Source organism: Dipodomys spectabilis, unplaced genomic scaffold (assembly GCF_019054845.1).
Source record: "Dipodomys spectabilis isolate Male_0828 unplaced genomic scaffold, ASM1905484v1 ptg000231l, whole genome shotgun sequence".
NCBI classification, from domain to species: Eukaryota; Metazoa; Chordata; class Mammalia; order Rodentia; family Heteromyidae; genus Dipodomys; species Dipodomys spectabilis.
The window spans coordinates 4312534-4326720 of NW_024870908.1; positions in this window are offsets into that span (position 1 = coordinate 4312534).

Sequence of the window (14187 nt, forward strand, 5' to 3'; positions counted from 1 at the left end):
TTACATATCCCTTGTCTTATTTCTGCAGGTCACCCAGATCTTTATGGGGGTTGAGAGGACGGGGGGAGGGTGGGATGGTGTCTTGAATAAAAGAAAAATAAGTAAATGCAGGTGGGATCTCAAGAGCTTTCTCCTGTAAAGATAATGCTGGCTATGCTAATGTCCTTTCTCCTTCACTGCTAATGTCTTGGCTGTGTTTGGAACCACTTGCTCAATTACGGCCGCCAAGCTCTTGTTTTACAAGGCTTCCTTTGAGCACATCTAATCAGGAGCAGCTCTTCACTGCAGTCTCTTTGTTCACTGACTGGAACCTTGAAGGCTTTGCTTCGCCTAATAAATAACCCAGGGGCTCACACTTGGCCTTAGCCTTCCTTTAGAAAATGGAGCTGGTGAAGCTGGGAAGAGCTCTCAGAGCCAAGGCCACTGGAAAGTCGAGCCTCTCTCAGGCAGTCCGGGAAGGTTGCATGCTGCCCCATTTCCTCCCACATTTATTAGCCATTTTGTTTTCCTCCATAAAATCCTCGGTGTTGCTGGCTTCTACCTTGGACCCCATGGCAGTGGGCAAATCCCTCCCCCTCCTTCATGTAGGGTGTGCCAGGCAGCTCATGCTGCCTGAATTTGGACTACAAAATCACGCTCACAATGTACAGGGGTGGGCTACATCCAATAACCATCTGTGAAGTCTTGGTTATTTTCATTCCCCCCCACCCCCGTGTTTCCTACACTAAGCATCCCATGGCAGATGCCAAAGAGAAAAGGAAAGGTGAATGACATCTCTGTTTCAGCTCTGACACGACGAGCTGTGTGACCTTGGAAGGGTTAGTTATGCGCTCAGTGCAAGTTGCCATTTCTTCATCTATAAAGTAGGAGCACTCCCAGAACTTGCTTTCGGGCTATTGTACCATGACCGTGTCTTCCAGACCCATCAAGATTGGTGCCCATAAATAGAAAGCAGGTTTCCCAGTAGGATGGGATTCGGAGGTAGGGCCTTTAAGAGATCACAGAAATGGTGGGACAAAGGAGGAAGGGTGAACCAATGCAACAGTGATACTCACAAGACACTAGGTTGGAAATGACCTTTACAATTTGGGGAGGGAGAAGGGAGTCTGGGGAGAGAGGGGTAGTGAGAGAGAACAAGGGGAGGGTAACAACGTTTGACAAGAATTGTACACATTACTTACCTAACTGTAACCCCTCTGTTTATCACCTTTATAATAAAAAATAATTTAAAAAAGCGATCACAAGAGTGGAGCTCTCAAGGATAGATTAGTGCCCGCAGAAGAAAGGCCCTGGAGAGCTCCCTTACTCCTTCTGTGGATGAGAACACAGCGAGAAGATAGTCTCACCACCCATGAAATCTGCCAGGGCCTTGAACTTGAACTTGGACCCCGTAGCCTTCCTCTAAGCAATATGTCTTTGTGGTTTATAGCCCAGTGAGGGTATGATATTTTATTGTAACCCAAAGAGAGTGAAACAAGTTGTTCCTCTCCACCTTCCTTCACTGTTAACGACTTCCTGCTCCCTGTAGCACTCCTGGCTGTGTTGGACTGCTACGCTTTTGGGCTGGTGTATTCCTTCATGCTGCACCTTTTCTCCTGTATTTTACAGTTGTATTTTACATCTGCATGCGTAGCTATTAGACCTGTGTCTATCTTGCCTAACTAGAATCTCCATGAAGGCAGGAGTTGAACTTATACCTCTTAGCGTGGTACCCGTGTTGGAGTAGCTCCATAAAGAGAGGCTGTGGGTGAACTGATGAATTCGTGGATGGTGTCAGAGAAGAATCTGCAAGGAGGAGAGGGAGGTATTTGCCGAAGCATTTACATTGGGCTAGAAACCAGAGATGGTGCTTCATGCCTTATTTAGAAAGGCGCATTCCAATTTCAGCACAATGGTACAAGGCTGGGCTTGTACTATGCTCATCTCTCCTCTCCAGGGTCGTGTTCAACAAAAAATGTAAAACTCAGAGCATGCTGCTTGCATTAAAATTTTACATAAATGAGCAAACACATTTCCATTCAATACATGGATCTGGAAATTTGCTTCCTAAAAGGTTTCTAAAGGATGAATCTCCCTTCTAACCCTCCTTTGTTGAAGGCACCTGCCTGATACTCAACCACTTCCAGTTTAGAAATGCAGCCATCCTCACCTCTTTGGCATACACTCTTTATTTATTATCCATGTCTGCAGGTTGAGATAATTGGGTTGTATAATGTTGCACGCTGACTAATCTGAGCATGAGTTCTGTGGAATAGAAATGACTTATTCTGATTCCTCGGGGGTGGGGGTGGGGGAGTTGGGTGTTTGTTTTTGGTCAAAACTCATGTAGCATTTAGTAAGGTAATCATTGTTCAATTGCTGCGCACAGGAAGTGTAAAAATTACCCTAATAAGGATGAAAAGGAGGAAGCGAATTGGTGTTGCTGACCTGGTCAAGTTGATTAGTGATGATGCGTTGTCATGTTCCCTGGGCTTCACCTCAGAAGATGCTTGTGAAGATCAGCATGTGTTCTAATTAGATAGGTGGTATGTCAGATGGTTGTTCAACTGAACTACACACACGTGCATGCACACACACACACACACACACACACACACACAAATTGTTCACACCTGTCTTATCCAAGATGGTTGTAGGTCATTGGCTCTATTTTGCTGAGGAAGCTTTGAAGATTAAAAATTCTCTCTCTGTTAAACTCTTAGACAAAGAGAATGCCTGTAGGAATAAAAGAAAAATCATATGCAATTTCCTTTGGCCTCTTTATGTGTTAAAAAAAAAAATAGAATCAAGTGAGTGCTGGTGGCTCCTGTCTATGACCTAGCTTTGTGGAAAGCTGCGATCTACATGATCTGTTTGCTTGAGGCCAGTCCAGGTGAAAAAGTCCTTAAGACTCCACCTGTAAAATGACTAGCAAGAAACGTGGCTTGCATAGACATAGTCCAGTTATTAAAAATGAGGGAAGCCATGCAACCTGTGTTTCTTTGGGTCTGGCTTGCTTCGCCTAATATAATTTTTTCCAAGCCTTTCCATTTCCTTACGAATGGGGCAGCGCCATTCTTTCTGATGGAAGCATAGAACTCCATTGTGTATCTATACCATATTTTCCTGACCCATTCATCTACTGAGAGGCCTCTGGGTTGGTTAGCAGAGGATCACATGTAAAATGAAGCTTATCAAAATGAACTCCAGAAAATGGAAATGAGTGGGTTTTTGTTGTTGTTGTTTTTTCGGTCGTAGGGCTTGAACTCTGGGCCTAGTGCTGTCTCTGAGCTTTTCAGCAAAAGATGAGCACTCTACCACTTGAGCCACAGTGCCCCTTCTGGTTTTCTTTCTGATGGTTCATTGGAGATCAGAGTCTCACGGACTTGGTTGGTTTTCTTACTTCCGGCTGTGGAGGGACAACACCTCTTTCTCACCCCCATAGGCCTTTTCCTTGCTTGCCGCCCCATCTTAGATCCAACAGTGGGCTTGCTGACCTTTCTGTGGCCATCAGGCCGGCCGATTGTCCAGCAGGGCCGCATGGTCTCAAGGAGACGGTTTCCTTTCCATCTCAACCCCTCCCAAGCTTCTCTCAAGCCCTGTTTCTCTGTGCTGCTTTGGCGTGGGGATGTGAGCCATCCCTGTGCGCCAGAGTCCCCTGCTCAATTACATTACCTGTTTTTGCCTCAGTATATAGATGCCTTGATTACTGCCACCCCAACGTGTCTGTCTCCCCAAGCTGAATGTAACCTTGACCATGAGACCCGGCAAGCAACCTCTCCAGGCTGAGCTCTGGAGACCTTCTCTTGTTAGCAGTTTTTCTTCCCATGCACCATCCTTGGAGACCCCGGGGGGCAAAGGGGGGTGGAGGGCAGGGGGTGACAGGGGTGGGGTGGGGGGAGAGTTCATTACTTTCCATTTTTTTCCCTGTGGTGACAGCATCTAAGATGTGATAAGTACTGGTCAGAAACAAGCCGTATTGTCAGAAACAAGTGTATCTGTTACAAAGGCACCAAGGCACCTTGCTTTCAGGAAATAGGATCACAATGTTTAAAGGTAATTTTCTTTTAGTTGCTGGTAGTGGGCTTTGAACTCAGGACTTGGTGCTCTCCCTTAGCTTTCTTTTTGCTCACGGCTGGCGCTTCATCACTTGAGCCACACCTCCCCTTCTGGTTTTGTTTTGATGGTTAGTTGGAGATTAGTCTTTTCTATACTTTTCTGCCCTGGCTGGCTTTGAACTGCAGTTCCTTTCTGGCTCTTGCTCCTTCCCTTCCTGTTCCTTCTCTTCTCTTTTTTGCCCCTTCCTTTCTCCTTCCTTTCCCTTCTCTCACCTTCCCTTTACCCCCCCTTTCCTCTTCTTTTCCCTTCCTGTCCTTTCCTCCTCTTCCCTTTCCTTCATCTGCCCTTCCCTTCTCTCCCCTTCTCTTTTCCCTCCCTCCCTCCCTCTTTCTTTCCTTTTTTCTTTGTCTCCCTCCCTCCCTCCCTCCCTCCCTCCCTCCCTCCCTCCCTCCCTCCCTCCCTCCCTCCTTCCCTCCCTCCCTCCCTTCTTCTCTTCCTTCCTTCCTTTCTATCTATCTATCTTTTTTTTTTTTTGGGTCCGGTCGTGGGGCCTGAACTCTGGACCTGGGCACTGTCCCTCAGCTCTTCAGCTCAAGGCTGGTGCTCTACCACTTGAGCCACAGCACCACTTCCGACTTTTTTCTTTTTGCTTATGTGGTGCTGAGGAATCGAACTCAGGGCCTCATGCATGCAAGGCAAGCGCTCTACCACTGAGCCACCTTCCCAGCCCTTCCTTCCTTCCTTCCTTCCTTCCTTCCTTCCTTCCTTTCTTCCTTCCTTCTTTCTTTCTTTCTTCTTTCTTTCCTTCTCTCTCTCTCTCTCTCTCTCTCTCTCTCTCTTTCTCTTGTGCTGAGCATCAAACACAGAACCTTCTGCATGCTGGGTCAGCATCCTCCCTCCCTTCCTCCTTCCCTCCCTCCTTCCTTCCCTCCCTTCTTCTCTCTCTCTCTCTCCCTCCCTCCCTCCTCTCTTTCTCTTTAGTGTGAGAATCAGGCACAGAGCTTTCTGCATGCCGGATCAACGCTCTGCCACTGAGGTATGTCACCAGTCCTGCTGTCCCAGTTTCAAGGTAGATCTGATCTAAGGGTAGATCAGAGCTAGGGAATAGGAAAACAATTGGCTCAAGTCAGCTCCTCTCTGAAATAGAAATTTGCCAATTTACCTTGAGAAACATCACGTGTACAAGGCTCTTCCAAACCAGCCGAGATCAGCCGAGATCAGCCGAGATCAAACTGGGAGCTTCAAAGATCATATTTAAAATCACTTCCTGGTCTGGGAAAGTGGCTCAGTGGAAGAGTGCTTGCCTTGCATGCATGAAGCCCTGGATTCGATTCCTCAGCACCACATAAGAAAAAAAGAAAAAACCGGATGTGGCGCTGTGGCTCAAGTGGTAGAGTGCTAGCCTTGAGCTGAAGAGCTGAGGGACAGCGTCCAGGCCCCACGACTGGACCAAAAAACAAAAAACAAAAAAACAAATAAAATCACTTCCTCACTCTAGGAATGTGTGATGATGGGTGAGGAGTTTCTAGTAGCTACTCTTAGGGAATCATCTGGAAGACGAAGCCCACAGTGCTGGGAGCTGTGGGTACTATTATAATCTCAGCCTTTCCCTTTCCACCTCATACCTGGAGTAAAAACATCAATATAGCCAGGTGCTGGGGGCTTACACCTGTAATCCTAGCTACTCAGGAGGCTGAGATCTGAGGATCATGGTTCAAAGCCAGCCTGGGCAGGAAAGTCTGTGAGATTCTTAGCTCCGAAAAACCACTTAGAAAACCAGAAGTGGCGCTGTGGCTCAAGTGGTAGAGTGCTAGCTTTGAGCTAAAATGCTGAGGGACAGCGCCCAGGCCCAGAGTTCAAGCCCCAAGACTGACAAAAAACCCCAATACATTTCAGATAAATAGGGATTTAGTCTATTGCAATATCTACTGACATATAATAGATATATGTATAATCTAGGCCTATAAAAGAGACATTATTATTTTCTCCCCATCTAATAGGAAAGGGATTTTGAGGAGCTCAGGGAGGTTCAGGAACTCCACCCCAATCCCAATTGGTGTGCTAAGGAATTTCAATCTAGGTTTATCTGACGCCGTATCCTGGTTCCTTTTTATGTCTCTACAAAAATCTGTCTGATCCAAAATGATTATCTTGCAAGTGAGAAAAAAAATCAAACCAAATGAAACCAACAGAACGTGACTGATCTTCTTCCCAAATTGTCAGAGGAGGGAAAGGAGCTCCAGGTATCTGGGCACTAAGCACGGAGCTTAGAGAGAACTGCAATGGAGGTCAGGTCTTCATTAAGCTCAGCTCCAATCTGTGACATTTTGGTGCTGTGGCTTTGGGAAGGAAGAGGCGTGCACACCCAAGAACTCTGGGTAAACCGAGTGGAGGCCAGGGCTAGCTCCTCTGTCAGCGGCAAGTCTCAGAAGGCAAAGCTTCATTCTGAAGGCAACACAACAGGAGTGGAGTGGGAAGGAAGTGGGGGGCAGGAGAGGAGAGCTGTTGTGGTCCCAGGAGGGCCAAGCCTTAGTAGATGTGATGTCCAAGGCGGTGGCTTCGCCATGCCTTCAAGGCATTTTCTCTCTCAAAGCTTTTCCTGTTTGATGATTACTAGTACTATTATTATTATTATCATCATCATCAGCAGCAGCAGCAGAAGAGTGGATTCACCCTGGGCCAGTTCCTTGAGAAAACCTGATTCTTCACTGGGTCCCAGAATAGCTTTTTGTAAGCGACTATGAAACCAATTCATCATCCAGGAAAACTTCCTTTACTGTGTCACCCTCGTTGGTAGGGTAATTACTGCTTAGGTTTCATGGGGGCACTGGGAAAGCACGATTTGACTGGTCTCTTCTAGAGTCAAACATGTTTGCCTAAGGTGTGGTGTGCTGGGTATGTAGCCTATCCCAACAGGTAGAGAACATGGCTTGGGAGATGGGTCTCTAGGTATTTAAAATGGCAGCATTCACCTTTTGCCCAAAGGCGAATGGTAAGCATTCTAAGAATGAATGGCCCAATTAGTGGCTTGTGAGGACTCAAACTTACTTGAGTTCTTTCCATGGCATTTATTTTACTTAAGAAAGAGAATTGGTGAAGGAGATGGGCCACCCCTTGCGTAGTTCTCTAATACCAAGGTGTGTGTCCAATTTCCCCCCAATGTTTTCTTCCGCCACCCACTGTAGTAGTTGGCTTGTTAATGTACCATTTACTGGCTGCCTTCTTTCAATGTTCCATGAACTTTCAGAACAAAACAACTTGTGCTCAGATTACCGTCTCCGGGGTCTGCTTCTGGGAGAACCCAAACAAAGACATGCTCCAATTCTACCCTGACACCAAGGCTTTCTCACCAACAGATTCCTAGGCCAGAAGAAAGCACAGGATATGCAAAAAAAAAAAAAAAAAAAAAGCAAGAGCTAAACAGGAAGCAAAGCGCCAGGGCCTGCTTCTTTTAAATAGCTGGGTAAGCAGCCAATACTCCCTTGTGCATGGCAGTAAAGTGCTAGGTGGGTGTAGAGGATTCAGCCTGGGAGGGCTCAGGCAGTCCCCTGCTGCTGTTTCCTGTCTCGATGTGCTGACAGTGTGAGGGTGGAAAGCCACAGGGGGCTCGAGCCGAGGATGCAGATCATTAAGGTACAGTATCCATATCCAGCAGTGAAGATGGCCCAGTGGAGAAGGTACCTGGGGTTGGGGCAATCAGACAAGCATCTCTGAGTGGTAGGAGGTATGGGGAGAGGATCATCTGAGAAGCAGGGGCGGGGGTGATGGATGCTAGCATCCTCTACAGGAGCCAAGGACCTGAGCTGATGCTCAAATCTGCCTTCATTTGTTTCCTTCCTGTTGTTTCTCTCTCTTCTCTTGGTGGTTATTGATCAGTCGCCCAATGGAAGACTAAGTCAGTTCATCTTCTTGAATAGCATTTCTTGGTCTTTTTTTCTTGGGCACAATTGGAAGAGAGTTATGTTATTATAACTCTTCAATTATAGCCTCTGTGGTGTAGCGATGAGGTATCTGAAGCTCTTGTGGAGGTTTTTTTTTTTTTTTCCCTCTCTCTCCCATTTTGGTAGGTTGAGTATTTCATGAATTGTAAAGAAGCCACACAAAGCGGGTAATGAAAGGGCTGGGAAGGTGGCTCAGTGGTAGAGCGCTTGCCTTGCATGCCTGAGGCTCTGGGTTCGATTCCTCAGCACCACATAAGCAAAAAAGAAAAAAGCAGGAAGTGGCGCTGTGGCTCAAGCGGTAGAGCGCTGGCCTTGAGCTGAAGAGCTGAGGGACAGTGCCCAGGCCCAGAGTTCAGGCCCCACGACCGGACCTCCACCTCCCCCCGCTAAAAAAAGAAGGTGATGATGATGGTGGTGGTGGTCACAGTGATGTTTTAATTATGGCAAAAGGACTCGAATTTATTGTATGCTTGCTTTGCTAGACTGGGACTTGAACCCAGAGCCTGGGTGCTCTCCTTTAGCCTTTCCCCCACCAAGGCTGTCTATCAGTCGAGAGCCACAGCTCCACTTGTGGAGTTTTGCTAACCAGAGATAAGACCCTCATGGCTTTTCCTGCCCAGATTGGCTTCAAATCTTGATCCTCAGTTCTCAGCCTCCCGAGTCGTTAGGATTATCCATGCAAGCTCCCTAGTGCCCGGCCCATAAGAAGTTCTTGAAATAGGGCCATGGAAAATGTGCTCAGTGGATTTTTTTTTTAAATTAGATGTTTATGTCTGTGGCATACTTAGGTACTAGAAGGGTCAAGAACGTGGGGAAAGGCCCAAGAAAGCTGGCTCACTAGATGGCATGGGTGAAGAATGTCAATGGTGACCATGGTGGTGGGGCCGGAAGGAATTCATCACACACTACAGTGATGAAGGGGATGTTGAACTGACCACTAGTGCTTTGTCCATCACCCACACCATGGACGCCGTGTGGCCAGCCACAGGACAGAGGGAGAGCCACTTCTTGGAAGGAATGTCTACGCAAAGCAGTCATTACCTTCTTATTTAATCTAAGTATTATTATTATTATTTTGTCTGTCGTGGGGCCTGAACTCTGGTCTGGGTGCTGTCCCTCAGCTCTTCAGCTCAAGGCGAGCACTCTACCACTGAGCCACCTTCTCAGCTTCCTAAGTATTATCTTAAGCTTGCAACTTGACAGGTGCAGAGAATACCACTCTTGGGCTGGATACACAGCTGGCCCATGTTGATCGTTGAAGGGACTGAGGATGGCTTGAGGGATATATTCGAGAGGACTAAGAGCCAAATCTTCATGTTTTGGACCCATCTTTGCCAAAACCTGATAAACCGGACCTTTTACTTATTTTAAAGGTTCTGGCCTGAGTCTTTTATTGTTTATTTGAATGAATGTTCAGGGAAAAAGATCTTGCCTTTTTTTTTTTTCTTCCTCTTCTTCATGTGCACAGACTTGGGGAGCAAATGATTCTCCGCAGTGGTAGAATTCGAGCTTGGCATAGCCCAGTACATCTCTGCCTGTGTCTTAGAGGTGGAGGAGGGCTGTAATGTCCCCCCCCCCCCCCGCCCCTTTGCTATAGTCCGTAGCCTGTCTACCTGGGACCTTCACGCCTGTTTGCAGCCTAAAATTTGAAACAGTAGGATTTGCAGAGATTCGGGGATGGTAAAAAATTAAAACAAGCAGGCATGCAGAGGGAGCACCAGGGCTGGAGTTGAAGGATCCCATTTATCAATGTCTTCACCCAGATACTGGTGTCATCTACCAGTCACCCAAACAGCTCCCCAAGCCATTTCAGTTTCCACCAGGGCAGCCTGCTGAGCCTCCAACGCTGATTAAAAACCCAGAGAATAATGGGGGAACCACGCATGCCTCTCTCTCTTCCTCCCGAAGATCTAAGCGAGTTAATAACCTTCTTTAAAGGGAAAAGCAAATCAAGTGCTATTTTAAACATTTTATTGACAAGCACAAAAAGGCTGCTGTCAGTGGCCCCAGGTAAATTTATCACTTGGTTTTGTTACTTGTCTTGGAGTCATGTGATGCACAAGAGCACTTAAATCATCCAGAAGTTTCCATTGTTCCAAGATGGGGGGAAATGCTACAGCAAGGAGAAAAAGGAGATAAGTAGATGATGGGTATTTATTGGGCGCCTACTCGGTGCCCAGGTCTGTCTCGATATTTTGTTCACCTGGACACATTTGATGCTTAGCTAGTTTTCTTTTTCTTTTTGGCCTTTTTTTTCTGGCTTTATTTTAAATGCTATAAACAGAGGGGGTTACAGTTCTGTAAGTCAGGAAAAGAGTACATTTCCTTTTGGAGGATAGGACCTCTTCCCTCACTGTCTCCCAGTTTCTTCCTCCTATCTTACCCATAAGTTGTATCGTTTATGTTCAATATCATGTCCAGTGAGGGCTAGCATTACATTTGTTTACCCTTTGTTCCTCCATTTTTGGGCCTCCCCATACATGCCCAAAGACAAAATGAAAAGAGATAAAAACCTCCTGTTTCCCTTTCCTGCAGTTCATTTCGATAAATATAGTCATTGTGCCTTTCTGTTCCTCTCCTAAGAGTGTCCTCGTTCAGTTTCACTGTGTGTGAATACCTAGAGACCTGTATTAATTTATTATTCCCAGTGTAGATCTTCAGCTAGTATTTCTTCCCCCTCCCCACCCCCCTGGGGGGGTGTTTAAGTCTTCATCCTGCACTTAAGAAGACCAACATAGACAGAAGTGAGTGATCTCGTCCCAAATTGTATGACCTTTGCTGGATGCAGGATACAAAGCTTCATCAAGCATTTGCGATCATGGAGTCCATATCAGACAGGATACTAAAGACAAAACTGGGGTCACCTTCAAGTGAGGGCCTCTCCAGGAGATTTCAGCCAATGGGCTGCTTGGACCAGAGAGAGTGGAGTTTGGAGAACTTCCACCCCACCTGGTTGGCTGATCCAATGGGGATCTGCTGTGTTCTGATTCACCCCTCAATGTGGAGAGGGAGGGCCTACCTCGCTGCCCCATTTTTCTGTTCCATCCTGACCCCCAGGACTTAAACTCTCCCCATTTTCCCACCCCCCACCCCCACCCAGGGCAACAGACATCGGATCGTACCAGTAAAGGTCACTGGGCTAAAGAGATCCGGTACCCATCAAAGCATTTATCCTGGAATGTAATCGTCATCATCTCAAATCATATTACTTAAGATTTGGGCTACGACTGACCTACAATCCCATAAAGAGTGCATCTTAAGTAACGCTCTCTATCCATAGTGCTCTCTACCTAGGAGAAGGAAGGACACAGGCAGACTGACAGCTGGCTGGGGTCATTAGCACTCACCTCCACCATTATTTAATACATCTTGACTACCCCCTGGGGCAAGCGGAGAGGTTTGTTGTAAACCGTGTCTGCTTTACAAGCAGGTCTTCAAGAAGAAAATAAATGCCATTCTCTCTCTTCGAAGTGAGAGACCTTGAGGGGGGAGGTGGATTGGGGGAGATGGACGGAAGGCGTGACACGGATCGGGGGTGCTGACATGTGGAACTGAAGCTCCTTGGCACAACTACTTAACAACCATAAAAGTATATGAATGAACACAACAGCACCCCGCCCCCCCAACACCAAAGCGAGAGTTACTTCACGGCCCTGGGTCTATTCCATTGCTGGTTCAAGTTCCCCCAATCCCTTCCATATTCTCTGTTCCATCTCTCCCCCCACCCCGCCCTGGCTTTTCTAAACTGCAATAAAATCAACTATTTTACGAGAATGCCTGACTTCTTCTTTTCTTTCCTTTTTTTTTTTTATGATCATGAATGTAGAATTCAAAGTAACAGAGGGAGAAATGCTGCTGTACACTTAAAACCACCCCTTGGAACATCTCCTGTGTGCCATGTCCTGTGCTGGGTCTTTGTAGTTGCACAAATGAAAGCAACACAGTGTACACTCTGGGGGGAAGATTGCGGAATAATGGAGAACACAGAATTCTATCAATCAACTTACTTAGGAAGCCATAGACAAGTCACTCACAACATGCAGAGGATATACAGGTGTGTGTGTGTGTGTGTGTGTGTGTGTGTGTGTGTGTGTGTGTACATAAAGACAGGCATGTGTTTATGTCCTGCATGTATGGTCAGGTGAGTAGGGATTTCCTGAGGGTATTAGAGACAGAGGTAGGGGCAGAGTCTTGGCACAAAAGCTATGTTCTAGTGTAAGTCGATGTTGGATCTGCTCCAGAGCATGTGTAGAAGAGGGCTAGAAATAGGAGCTAGGCCTGAATGGCTTAGTAAGGTTGGATTTCGAATGGCACTGATGTTATGCCAGTGCCTGTATCCACCGGGCACAGGGATTTGAGGAACTGGTCTTAGATCGGTGTTTTAGAGAAACCACTGGCACTTTGCTTCACTGGTGTTTGACACCTCTCCAAGCCCACCTTTTGGGAGGATTGAATGAAGAGGGCTGTGAAGGACAAGAATCACCCAGAAAGGGCAGGCTCATTCACTCACAACCCCAGCCCCCGCAAAGGGAAGCGTGTACAAGAAGGTTACCACGCTTGAATTTCCACACACTCATTTGGTGGCGAGAGGCGAATCCCCATTCCCGGCAGGATGGAACGCGTTAAGCCGCACTTTTAAGTCCTAATCAAATGCAAGCAAAAGCATTTCTCTGAAGCAGGAGTGGCTGCTGGTCGAACAAAGCTTTCTTTGTAAGCCGCAGACGTTTGGTTTTTCCACACTCGGGGGGCTGGTAACAGGGTTTCCGTGGGCCCCTTCTTCTCTAGGTCGCTACTTAAAGCTACCAGGCTCAGCCCTGTGGGGAGCCTACTAGCTAAGGCTGTGAAATTTACCACTGGGAACACTGGTGGTGGCTTTTTGGCGTTGGTGGTGATGCCAGATTAGCCATGGAAGCTGGGTCTTTGGTTTCTCTGCTCACATCTCCACAGGCAGACAGACGGACAGACAGACATCGCCTCCCATTGCCTCCCACATACCTCTCCCCCTCACCTGCTTTCTCATGCAGCTTTACCCCAATAGACTCATCCAACAGTTCACGCTCGGCGTCTACAGACATGCACAGCCCGAAATAAACACGCGTTCCTCTACACTCAAGATCAAATGGACCTAACACAAGTTTCCTCCCCTGACCCTTGTTTGGCCTTTACGTTCCCCGGGAACCCAAACCCTCTTCATCTGTCACTCCCTCCCCTCCACCTTCAGAATGCTTCCTGTTCTTCTCATTCCCCCACCACTCACAACCATCACATCTTGTCTCTAGAGGAGCGGTGCTTGCAATCTAGCCAAATAAAAACTCACTGTGAAGCTGGGCACCGTGAGCCGGTGGCTCACACCTGTCATCATCCTGAGGATCATGGGTTGGAAGCCAGCCCAGGCAGAAAAGTCTGTGAGACTCTTCCAAAAAACTGGAAGTGGAGCTGTGGCTCAAGTGGTAGAGCGCTAGCCTTGAGCAAAAAAGAGCTCAGGGACAGCACTCAGGACCTGAGCTCAAGCCCCATGACCGGCACAAACAACAACAACAAGGAAAACTCACACTGATAGCATTGTCTTCCAATACCTTTTCTTCTCCTTTAGATTTATGAGTTAGAGGGGTACCTGTCAACCATTTTACATACTTCTGCTTTGTCTTGTTGGGATACCTGGGTTATATGGTGTTAAAAAACGCCAGCTTCAGGAAGCTTAACGTCTGCATCCCTTTTGGGTTAGCAAGAACATTGGCCTTTTAGGATAGAGCAAATGAGTAGGACAGGCATGGAATCCTCAGCTTAGCTGCTGGTGCTCCATACAAAGCAGACACAAGATAGCACCGGACCAAGCACTTTAAACCAGGTTTTCATGAAAACTCCATGCCTCGTATGAGGCCTAGGTGTGTGCCTCCAGCCAGGTGGAGATAGATCATGGTTTTCTGTTCAGGTTGATCTTGTCTCCTAAATACATTGATTATATTAGTGATCCATGTCAAATATCCTAAGACATTGGTACAAGAATCCATTGTCTTCCCCGCCTCTCCCAGATTTATGGTTCTACTTCTCTCAGACATGATCATCCTTCTTTTGCTCTCTCCTGTTTTGTGCTATATCTGCTCTGCTTCCTTGGCCATGTGTGGATGCTTTTGCATGAATGGTACATTGTTTTCTTTTAATTAGCATCTATGAGCAGTACAAGGGCGTTTCATTGTGGCAGTTCCAC